Source organism: Molossus molossus, unplaced genomic scaffold (assembly GCF_014108415.1).
Source record: "Molossus molossus isolate mMolMol1 unplaced genomic scaffold, mMolMol1.p scaffold_m16_p_12, whole genome shotgun sequence".
Taxonomy (NCBI): domain Eukaryota; kingdom Metazoa; phylum Chordata; class Mammalia; order Chiroptera; family Molossidae; genus Molossus; species Molossus molossus.
Window position 1 is genome coordinate 79,842,831 of NW_023425347.1, and position 12,659 is coordinate 79,855,489.

The following is a 12,659-nucleotide window of genomic DNA, read 5'->3' on the forward strand; positions in this document are numbered from 1 at the left end:
CCCCTTTGAGTTTAGAGGGAGTGAGTCCGATAAGTTCGTGCGCGGGCCCTTTAAGGAGCTGCCTGGGGCTCCAGCTGCATCAACTTCCCTGAGTCTCAGTTCCCGCTGGTTTTTACAACCAGAAGTTACAGGGACTTCTCTTCTTGGCACTGGAACCCTGAGCGGGGCGTCTGGTGTGGGACGGGGACCCCTCAGTCCTCAGGGAGGACCTTCCCTGCCGAGGTGTCCTCCTGATTTTTATCCAGCACACATGGGTGTGGGACCAGCCCGTTGTGCCTCCTACATCTCAATGAGGTTGCTGCTTTAATTCCGTAGTTGCAGGACTTCCGTTCAGCTTGATTTCAGGTGGTTTTGAATGAAGGTTGTTCTGTAGTTTAGTTGTAATTTTGATGTGGTTGTGGGAGGACGCGATACCACGCTTTCCTACGCCGCCATCTTGACCGGAAGTCTTCTCCCTACTTTTTATGTTATAGTTGTCATATGCATTAGAACTGTAAACCCCATTAGGCACATAGTTGCCGTCAACTATCAAATATTTTAAAAAGAACTCAAGAGGAGAATAGTCTATTGTGTTTACCCAGATATTTACCATTTCAGTCCCTGATGCTCCAGGTTTCTTTCTGTTATCATCTGCCTTCTATCTGATTAACTTCCTTTTAGCAATGCTTCTAGAGCATGTGTGTTGGCAAAATTTATTTTGATTTTCCTCATCTAACAACATCTTTATTTTGCCTCCATTCGTGAAGGATATTTTCACTGGATGTAGAAGTGTATTTCCTGGTGGTTTAGAGGGGGAAATCCTAGCAAAGTGTTTACTCCATCAAATGACCATCACTGACCTAACCACAATACCTGGGAGATGGAGTACACAGATTCCATCTAGCCATATAATGACAATTTTGATACTTCCCCTCCCTGATCCAGCCATTTGTGACATCCAACTCTTTAACTTCCAAATTATATGAGGCAATAGATTCTCTAGTACTTAACCTACTTTGGCTTGGTTTTTTGTCATTTGCAGCCCAAAGACCTGTCTAATAAATGTACTTCTGAGCAGTTTCTCACAACAAATGTTTTGATTTCTACATTAATAAAGTTTGTCTCACTAAGCAAGATAAAGCAGTTGAGTCTATGTGTGCAGGCTCCTGTTTCTAATAAATGAGTGGTCTTAACAAGTAAAAGATGTCAATGAGAGATAAGCCCTAGCTTTTGTGTAACAACTTTAGGAGAACCAGATAGTGGGTCCTCGGGGTTGCTTCTGATAAAAGGACTGAAGGAAAACAAAACAAAACAAAACACTGTAAGATTGAATCCTGATCCCAGTTATATAGTTTTGGAGATAATAATTTGTAATATTTGCTGTGTATTTTTCCTCCCTTGCATCCTTGTATCAGGACTTTGGGTAGGAACAAAATCTTGGAAGTCAAGAGCTGGCCTTACATTCTGTAAAAATTATTCTCATTGAAAAAATTATGCAAGTACCCAAGGAAAGAATGTTTATTTGTGGGTGTATTGGGTGTTTGAGGAGACAGGGAAGTGCCTTAGAGAAGACCAATGAAGAAACGATTTCAGAAAGCTAAGAAGAGATTGACAGTCTGTCTATAGTTGTGTGATTTGAGGAGACCTGCACCAAGTTCTTTGACAGCACTGTGAGAAGAGGGCTTGACTCTCTCACATAAGAAGTTGTATCCTTGCCCTGGCCAGTTTGGCTCAGTGGTTAGAGTGTCGGCCTGCGGTCCAGAGACACCCGGGTTTGGTTACCGCTGGGGGCATGTGCCTTGGTTGCAGTTTGTCCGGCCCTGGTTGGTCGTGCGGGTGGCAGCCACTCGATGTGTCCCTTTCACGTGGAGGTTTCTCTCTCTCTCTCCCTCCCACTCTACCTGAACAAAAAATGGAAAATGTCTTCGGGTGAGGATAAAATAAAAAGATGTATCCTTGCCCAGGCCAGTTTTCTCAGTGGTTAGAGCGTTGGCCCAAAGGGTCACGGGTTTGACTCCCGGTCAAGGGCACATACTTTGGTTGCAGATTCTTTCCCCAGCCCTGGTTGGGGTCATGCGGGAGGCAACCAATCAATGTATTTCTTTCATATCTTTGATTCTCTCTTTCTCTTCCTCCCCCCTCTCTTCCACTCTGTCTAAAAATCAGTGGAAAAATATCCTCCAGTGAGGATTAACAAAAAAAAAAAAGAAAGAAAGAAAGAAAGAAGAAGTTGTATTCTTGCTGAAGACGCTCATGCCCCAAGGTTCTGATGATAACATGCAGACTGGGCAATGGCTAGTCTGGACAATTGAGCCAATAGCTGCAGAGCCTCTATGATGCATTGGTGGCAGGTAAGACCCACCCTGGGACCTATACATACCTCTGGGGTCATTGTTCTTGGGAATGCTAATAGTGACAGATTAAATTTTCTGCCAAGAAATGTAGCAGCATGAGGTCTCAGATTTGGATGTAAATTGATCATGAAAAAAATAAATGTTGCCCTGGCCAGTTTGGCTCAGCGGTTAGAGCGTCGGCCTGCGGTCCGGAGAGACCCGGGTTCGGTTCCCGCTAAGGGCACGTACTTCGGTTGCAGTTTGTCCCTGGCCCTGGTTGGTCGTGTGGGTGGCAGCCACTCGATGTGTCGCTTCGCGTCGATGTTTCTCTCTCTCTCTCCCTTCCTCTCTCCCCCTCCCACTCTATCTGTACAAAAAATGGAAAAATATCCTCGGGTGAGGATAAAAAAAAAAAAAAAAAAAAAAAATAAATGTTATTTCCTCTATACCTGAATATGCCCTAAAGTTCCTACCTGTTACTTTATTTTAGGTTTTAGGAGTATACTTGAGAGTAAATGTAGGGCAAAAATATTAGTCCTCTTTTAGTAGTAGTGACAAACCTGGAAAAAATGTTTTAAGGTCATGACCTTGTAGTGCTGTTTTCTATTTTAACATGTTATGTTATTGAATTATACTTTTCTTACACTTTATGGTTCCACTGACCACTAACACATTCCCATACACTGACAAATATTATTTTGTTCTATGAATTATTTGCTCTTCTGAGAGTCAGAGAGGGCCTCAGGACTCAGAGAAGGCTGTTGCTCTCATTAGAAATCTCTGGATATCTTTCTATATATATTAGTTCTTGCAACTGAATCATAAACTACTAAATCTGGAAAAGCCCTTAAAGACTTTCTTGTTTAATCCATGCAGATCACAGATATATGGACACTTGTCATTCTTTGCCATCCAACTCTCCTCTGGTTCTAAGCACCCTGATCTCCCTTTTAGGGAAATTCTCCCTTGTGAGGGTATTCCTCTGCCTATCTCCTACTGCCTCCTCTCACAATGGAAGTAAAGAAGGATAGATTCTTCCTGTGTTTCTTTTCTGATATGACCAGGAGGTTAGCATGTGACCTAAACTTGGCCAATCAGATGACCATTCTTAGAACTTTGAATCTTGTTCAAATGATGTGACAGAGACTGTCAATGTTCACCAAACCCCATTTTCTTGTCCTCCTGGCATACAGATGAACTACGATTTCCTTGCAGTTAGGTGCAGTCATGTGATTTGAGTTCTGGACAATGGAATATAAATGCAAATAATTCCCTACATCTAGGCCTGACTTGTATAAAACAGGTGATCTTTTCCCAACCACTAGCTGAATGGAAAGGGCTCCAAGGACATAGAAAAGGACAGAGCCACAATATGGAAAGAGTCTGGGTCCCTGAGACACTGCCTGAAGCAGAGCTGCCCAGGAAAGCCACAAGATCTGGAGCACCCATGTTGGACTGTTTGTGAGAAAGAAATAAACTTTCATTGTGTACTTTGAAGGTTATTTTAGCACTTAGCTTATGCAGACTAAATGACAGAATGTTTAGCATAGGTTTATTTTAGCAATAGCAGTGACATGGATCAAACTATTTTTGCTGACATATCCTGGGAGGTTCCTGGTTCTGTCCACTATCTAAACCTTTTCTTTTTTTAAAATATATTTTTATTGATTTTTTTTTTTTTTTTTAGAGAGAGAGAGGAAGGGAGAGAGAGATAGAAACATTTTGATGTGAGAGAGAAACATCGATCGGCTGCCTTCTGCACACCCTCTACTGAGGATGAAGCCTGCAACCCAGGTATGTGCCTTGACCAGGAATCGAACCAGGACCTCTCAGTCCATGGGCATCTCAATCCACTGAGCCACACCAGCTGGGTAAACCTTTTCTTTTAGCACTCATCATTCTGCAAGCCATCGATATTCTTACCACATGTTTTTCCTTCTTTTGGGTTAAAATAACCCCACCTGGTTTCCATTGCTTATTTTCAAGAACCTAGACTCCTTCATCAGATAAGAAATTAAGGCCTTAAGTGGTAACTGATTTGCTCTAGGGCACAACTCATAAGTAGCAGATGTACGAATCTCCTGATTTAGTGTTCCTTCCATTAAATTATTGTGAGTTGTAAGGGGCTCCAATAATTAGCATTCCTCTTCCTCATTGACTTATAAACCAATTCAAAAGTAAGACTCAGGAAATGGCAAATAAAGGTATATATCACCTTCATTACTGAAAAAGGCTAGGTTGGAAGATACAGCTTCCCCACATGGCAGGCCTGCCTTTGTGAGACTTAAGGCAGAGAAGAACTGAAAAACTAGTGTTCCCTGTTAACAACTTGCTTCTAAGTAGAAAGAAAAGAGGATTAGTCTAGACTATAGTTTCTTCTTCCAAACTCTCCACTTAGAGAAGTTGCTACCTGGACTCAGGAAGACTGAGAGGGTGGATAGAAGTCAGTATCACAATGCTAATGACTGACCCTTTACATAAAAAAGTGGGAAATAAGATCTATATCATATATATATATACACACATATATATGTACATATATATGTGTGTATATATATATATCTTAGTTGTTGCATCTGAATCATAAACTATTAAAGCTGGAAAAGCCCTTAGAAATTCTTTCTTGTTTAATTCATACAGATTACAGATATACTGGACATTTGTCATTTTGGCTGCTAGTAATATTTTATTTTTGACAATACATCATTGTATAAAACATTGAAACAAAGCCCTTTAATATTCTACCCATCAAAGATAAATGTTAGTAGTTTAGTATGTATCCTTCCTTAGGGACCAGGCTGAAGTTGAGCACTGTGGTATTAAAAATTAATTTGAGCCTGGCCGGTGTGGCTCAGTTGTTGAGCATTGACCCATGCACTGAGAGGTCACCAGTTCGATTCCTGGTCGGGACACATACCCAGGTTGTGGGCCAAATCCCCAATGGGGGATGTGCAGGAGGCAGCCAATTGATGTTCTCTCTCATCGATGTTTCTCTCTCTCCCTCTCCCTTCTTCTGTCTGTAAAATCAATATGGAAAATAAATAAATAAATAAATAAATAAAATAATTAATCTGAGCCTGGCTGGTGTGGCTCAGTGGTTAAGCATTGACTCATGCACTGACAGGTCGCCAGTTCAATTCCCGGTTGGCGCACAAGCTCAGGTTGTGGGCCTGATCCCCAGTGTGGGGTATGCAGGAGGCAGCCAGTCGATGTTCTCTTTCATCTATGTTTCTATCTCTCCTCCTTCTCCTTCTAAAAAGCAATAAAGAAAAAAATTAATATGAAGCACCCAACACCATTGTCGCGCCTGGCACAGTAGGAACTCATTTGCTTCCTTCCATTTTTCCTCCTTAGTGCCCTTCTCTAGTTTGAGAATCTGTGACCAGTGTTGAATTGGGCTGATGTGACCACAGAGTGCTGACAGACATATGCTTGCTTAGAATGTCAAAGAGCACTAGTTAGGAGCCCATGTCCCTAGCAGGGGTCCATGAGGCAAGAGCTGTTCAGCAGGGTCTGGCCCATGGCCTTACTTATTTTTTTCCTCCATGACCTTTCCTACTCTCCGGTCCAGGGGTCCAGACCCCTACCAGAGCCAGAGTTATGACTGCCTACTGGGTTAGCACGCTGTCCTGTAAGCTCTCTCTGTGAGCTGGGACAAGGGTTTCCCTCATCAGGGCCTGTTCCCTCCCCGGGGACTCTCATACAGGGGAGTCAAACACAGGTCTGGGCCCCAAGGGGCAGCTGGCTGACTGCTGGGTCTATGTGGTGGCATCTTCAGCTCTGCCTGTAACTCTGCCTGACCATGCCCTGACCTCAGGGATTTCTAAGCCTGTTTTCTCTTCTCTGGGCTTGGCATAAGAGAAGAGAGCCCAGAGCTAGGGACACAGCAGGAGAGCGTATGAGAAGAGAACGCAGCACTTGACTTTGCCCTCTGATTTAGCTCAGGTGTCTTCCTTCCTCCAGGAATTCTTTCCCCAAAGCCACCTCTCTTTCCCTAGGCCACGTTAATCACACCCTTCTCTATTCTTGTTGGTAATTTTTCCATGTCTGCCTTCCCTCTAAGTCATGAACTTAAAAAAAATTTTTTTTTTATCCTCACCCGAGGACATTTCTCCATTTTTTTTGTTCAGATAGAGTGGGAGGGAGAGAGAGGAAGAGAGAGAGAGAGAAACATTGATGCAAAGGGGACACACCGAGTGGCTGCCACCCACATGACCAACCAAGGCCAGGGACAAACTGCAACCGAGGCACACGCCCTTAGCGGGACCCGAACCCGGGTCTCTCTGGACCTCAGGTCAAAGCTCCAACTGCTGAGCCAAACTGGCCAGGGCTCTTTATTGATTTTTAGAGAGAAAGGAAGGGGGGGGGAGAGAGAGAAATAGAGATAGAAATATTGATGAGAGAGAATATTGATTGGCTGCCTCCTGCATGCCCCCCACTGGGGATTTGGGCCAAAACCCAGACAGACCAGGAATCGAACCGGCGACCTCTTGGTACATAGGTTGATGCTCAGCCACTGAGCCACACTGGCCGAGCCAAGGTCATGAACTTTAAAAGTCAAAATTTATTTCTTCTATCTGTGTGTTTCTAGTGCCCAATACTGGCTCTGGCTGAACAATATTTGATAACTTTAGGTACAATGATTGATCAAATCCCAGAGCTGAATTACATAAGTGGGGTGAGGGCAGAAGAGGGAGAAGGGGAATACCTTCCTGTGGCTTGGCCAGGGTTTGTGGTTCTGATGGCAGAGCTTCCTGTGAAAGGAGCTGCCAGTAAGGTGTTAACTCCTTGTCTTGAAAAGTGCACAGAGAGAGACTGGAGACTCCTTTTGGAATGCTGCAGCAGGGATTCAAGCACTTCACAAGCCTCAGACCATGTAACCACCAAAGCATCTTCCAACTCTGAAGTCTAAGATTGTGGGAGGGCATGAAGCTGGTCCCAGAGAGGCACAGCATGCAGAATGCCGCCTATATGTCTTGTCATGGTCAAGGTTGCCTGAGGCCACTCAGGATAATTTCACAGTCTAATCAATCCCCAACTCCTTCTATTTGTTCCTTGTACATGCATTCCCATATTCACAGTCATTTAAATCACAGACAACTTACAGAAACCTGCCTGTAAATACATGTTGCTATGAATGTTTATTTCCATATATTCTTTGCAGATAAACATGTTAAACTTTAAAACATCATTAAATTAACACTCACTGGTCCAAATTTATACACACTGCTTCACCCTAATTAAAACTTCTTCCATTGCCCCCAGGCCCAGGTAAAGCTATGGAGTTCCTTCCTTTCAGGATTGGCCAGGCAGTCCTAAGAGGGGGAGAAGTAGAGAAGGCTTGGCTTGCCTGTGATGGATGGATTAATCTACTGATCTGGAGAAACAAAATAATTAAATTCATAATCACTCTTCAAGTCAACCAGGCCAATATAGCTGAGGTATAGAGGGGACTCTGAAGCCCAGACCAATAATCTAGGGGTAGAGATGGTGGTACTTGGGCAGGGAAGCACAGACAGAATGCTCTAGACCAGGGAGGAAACTGATAGGCAGGCAGGTAAACAGACAGACAGACAGACAGACAGACAGACAGACATGCTTCTCCAGTACTGCACACTCTTTCTTTCAAAAAATAATTGGAACAGCTTTGGAAAGAAAGTCAACCCCCAACCACTAACACATGGTTAGAAGAGGATCTGGGGTCTTCTCACCCACCCCAGGGCCCTTCCTGCTCTCCTATGGAGAATGTCCTGGGAACATATGTGGGTGGTGAACAGGACTCCCAGATTGCCTGGAACTTTGGCTTTCTTCAGCTATAGCATGAATCTTGGCCTCCTGGAATCTCCACCATTTCCCACTCATGACAGGCCTATTTCCTGGAATGGGGCAGAATGGCAGGACATGATCCCTTCACACATGTCTCCATGCTTCTCTCAAAGAACAAAACCGTAAAAAACTATTTGGGAGTAGTATTGACAGGATTAAATAATTCTGATTAAAAATATATTCTTCCTAAAACTCAACTAAACTGACATTAAAGGAATAATAATTTAAAAAGATACATACAGCCCGGCAGGTATAGCTCAATTGGTTGAGCATCATCCCATGCACTAGGAGGAGGTCCCTGATTCTATTCCTGGTCAGGACACATGCCCAGTTGCAGGCTCGATCACCTGTAGGAGGTGTGCAGGAGGCAGCCGATCAATGTTTCTCCCTCATCAGTGTTTATCTCTCTCCATATCCCTTCCTCTCTCTGAAATCAATAAAAACAGTCTATGGCCATATGATCCCAAATGTGCCCAATCTCATCTGAAATCAATAAAAACATATTTTAAAAAAGATACAAAGCCCTGGCCGGTTTGGCTCAGCGGTTAGAGCGTCGGCCTGCGGTACAGAGAGACCCGGGTTCGGTTCCCGCTAAGGGCACGTACCTCGGTTGCAGTTTGTCCCTGGCCCTGGTTGGTCGTGCGGGTGGCAACCACTCGATGTGTCCCTTCACATCGATGTTTCTCTCTCTCTCTTCCTCTCTCTCCCTCCCGCTCTGTCTGAACAAAAAATGCAAAAATGTCCTCGGGTGAGGATTAAAAAAAAAAAAAGAATGGAAAAGGAGATATTAAAGAATATAAGAGTTCAACACATTTTAGAAGCCTGAAAGCTTATGGAAGAGTGGTAATTTACATGAGAAAACTACTGTATACCTGCAGAGGTGAAGTATCGCTAAGTCAATCCACTCCATAAGACTTCAGAAAGGCTTAGGATGCAGATGCATCAGGCATCTCAGATGATGTGTGGCAGCATAAGAAGTGGTAGAAACTATTAGAATAGTTAGATCCCCCAGAACCCTCCCCAGCATCTACTACAGCTGGCCAATTACTGACCATGCTTCCCCTATCTCCCCCACCTAATACACCTGATGATACAGAGACACGATGACTCCAATGGACACTTCCGTTCAAAAAGAGAAAGAACAGAAAGCACATAAACAGGCACTGATCCACCTGTCGTTAGATTCTTAAACTCTAAGGACAGGAATGTTCTTTGTTTTGTTCTCTGGGAATAGTTTCATAATCCGCCTTTACCCCACTGTTGCCTGTGTCCACTGGTTGTGCATATATGAATATAAGTTCTTTGGTTTATCTCTTCCTGGCCACCCCCCCCCCTTCCCTCAGGTTTGTAAGTCTGTTCCCTACTTCCATATCTCTGGATTTATTTTATTCATCAGCTTATTTTGTTCATTAATTCCACAATTAAGTGAGATCATGTGATACTTGTCTTTCTCTGACTGTCATATTTCACTTAGCATAATACTCTCCAGGTCCCTCCATGTCATTTCAAAGGGTAAGAAATCTTTTTTTTGTTGTTGTTAATCTTCACCCAAGGATATTTTTTCAATTGATTTTTTACATAGAGTGTGTGTGTGTGTGTGTGTGTGGGGGGAGGCAGAGAGACAGAGAGACAGACAGACAGAGACATTGATTTCACTTATTTGTGCATTCATTGGTTGTTTCTTGTATGTGCCCTGACTGGGGATTGAACCCAAAACCTTGGTATATAGGGATGACACTCTAACCAACTGAGCTATAAAGCCAGGGCCATATGTCACATGTTTTAAGTTTTTGTTATGGCAGTACTCTATTTCTATGTTACCTACTGCTAAGTATCAAAGCACCCCAAAATTATTGGCTTATAACAAGAACTATATATTCATTTGTTTTTCTACAATTTGGGCTTAGTTGGGCAATTCTGTCAATCTTGCATGGGCTCACTCATGAGGCTGCAGTCATCTAACGACCTGGAGGATCTAAGATGGTTCCATTCTGTATATGATTTTTTTCATCACTCAGTAATTTAATCCATCTAACCTTGACATGGTGGTGGGAATGTTTCAAGAAAGTAAAAGCAGCCTTGGCCAGTTTGGCTCAGTGGTTGAGTGCCGGCCCGAGGACCAGAGAGTTCTGGGTTCAGTTCCCGCGAGGGGCATGTACCACACACACACAAAAAGAAAGTAAAAGCAGAAGCTGCAAGGACTATTGAGGCCTATGCTTGGGAATTCACATAACATCACATCTGTCATATTCTATTAGTCAAAATAATTCAAAGGTCAACCCAGAAACAATGGGTAGGGAAATAGAATCTCTGTCTTGATAGGCAGAGTTGTAAAGAATTCCCCACAGATAACTGCAAAAATTCTAAAGCAAATAAAGGCATGTGAAAAAGTAGGTTTACAGCTGTGAGTACATGATTTGTATTATTTATTTATTATTATATTATTTATTATTATTAACCTACTTTTGCCCACCCTTGGATAATATTTAATGATTTTATGTTGAAAGCAATACAGCATAAAGACAATATAGATGCCCAATATTACCATTTCCTTTTAACATATTATTAGCAGTTTAAGCCAATGCAATAAGGTAAGAAAATAAAATAAAAGTTACATGCTTGGAAAGGAAGAGATAAATTTGTCATTATCCTCTATATAGTCAGAAACTTAGAAAAATTTAAAAAACATATAGATAAAAGTGTGTCTGTGTGTGTGTGTGTTTATCCATATATATGGATAAAATATTAGTATTAATAAATGAATTTAGCAAGTAGTGCTGGCTTCAATTACAAAGGTTAATTGTAACTCTATATTTATATTAAAAATAAATAAATAATAAAAAACTAAAATTTACCATTTAAAATACCATAAAATAGCAAACATCTAAAATAAACCTAAAAATGATGTGAGATCCCTAAACTTAAAAAACTATAAAACATTAAGAGAAATTACAGACACATTAAATGGAGAGATATACCATTTTCACAGATCAAAAGATTCAACACTATATAATGCTATATTGGTTCCCCAGGCCTGCTGTAACGAAGTGCTGCAAACAGAAATTTATTGTCTCACAGTTCTGGAGGCTAGAAGTCCACAATCAAGCTATCTGTAGAGCCATAGTCTCTCTGAAATCTGTATGGGAGAATCCTTCCTTGCCCCTTTTAGCTTCTGGTTTTTATCACCAATCCTTGAAATTCCTTGGCTTCTGTCTGCACCACTTCAATCTCTGCCTCAATTGTTGCCTTTGTTCTCCATCATGTGTCTGTCTCTACATCTTCTGTTTTTATACAGACTCATTGTATTGCACAAAGGGACAACCCTATACCCATATGACCTATTCTTAACTAATTACATCTGCAACAACCCTATTTACAAATAAGGTCACATTCTCAGGATTAGGACTTCAACATATCTTTTGGAAGATATGATTCAACATAATGTGAATAATACATGGCAATTCTCCAAAACATGTCTACAACTTTAAGGCAATACTAAACAAAATCCTAGCTGTTCCTAAAGCTTATAAGGAAAATTTTGTTACACTAGGCAAGCTGATGCTAAAATTTATATGGATATACAAAGGAACAAGAAAAACCAAGACAATCTTGAAGAACATAATGGGAAGGAAAAATTTTCTACCAGATACCAAGATTTATTATAAAGCTATTACAGAAATCAAGACAGTGCGGTATTTCCACTAAGAGAGACAAAAGGAATAGATTACACAATCCTGAAACAAATCCACACCTTTAAAGACATCTTAAAAATAAAAAGGTGTGCTGCCCAGCCGTGTGGCTCAGTGGCTGAGGGTCGGCTCTCTGATGAAGGGTCATGGGTTCGATTTCCAGTCAAGGGCACATACCTGGGTTGCAGGTTTGATCCTTGGCCCCAGTCAGGGTTGTGCGGGAGGCAACCAAATGATGTATCTCTCTCACATTGGTCTCTCTCTCTCTCTCTCCTCCTCCTCCCTCCCACTCTTTCTAAAAAAAAAAAAAATCAATGCAAAATATCCTTGGGTGAGGATTAACAACAACAACAAAAATGCAAAGATGGCCCTGGCTGGCACAGCAGTGGTTAGAGCACTGGCCCACGCACCAAAAAATCACAGGTTTGATTCCAGTCAAGGGCATGTACTTGGGTTGTAGGCTCTGATCCCTGGCCCCAGTTGGGGTGCATGGATGTCTCTCTCTCTCTCTCTCTCTCTCTCTCTCTCTCTCCCCCCCTCTCTTATCTCTCTGTCTCTCTCCCTCTCCCCTCTCCCTTCCATTCTCTCTAAAAATCAATGGAAAATATATCCTCTGGTGAGGATTAACAAAAATAATATTTTTAAAAATGCAAAAGTGACAATATAGAGCACTGGAGAAAGGACAGACTTTTCAAAAATAGCACTTAACCAGTTTAACATTCATATGGAAAAAATAAAATTTGACTTACCTTATACCATACACAAAGCCCAACTATAGGTGGATTGTAGATCTCAAGAAGAAAGATAAATAACAGTTCCAGAAATTAATAAT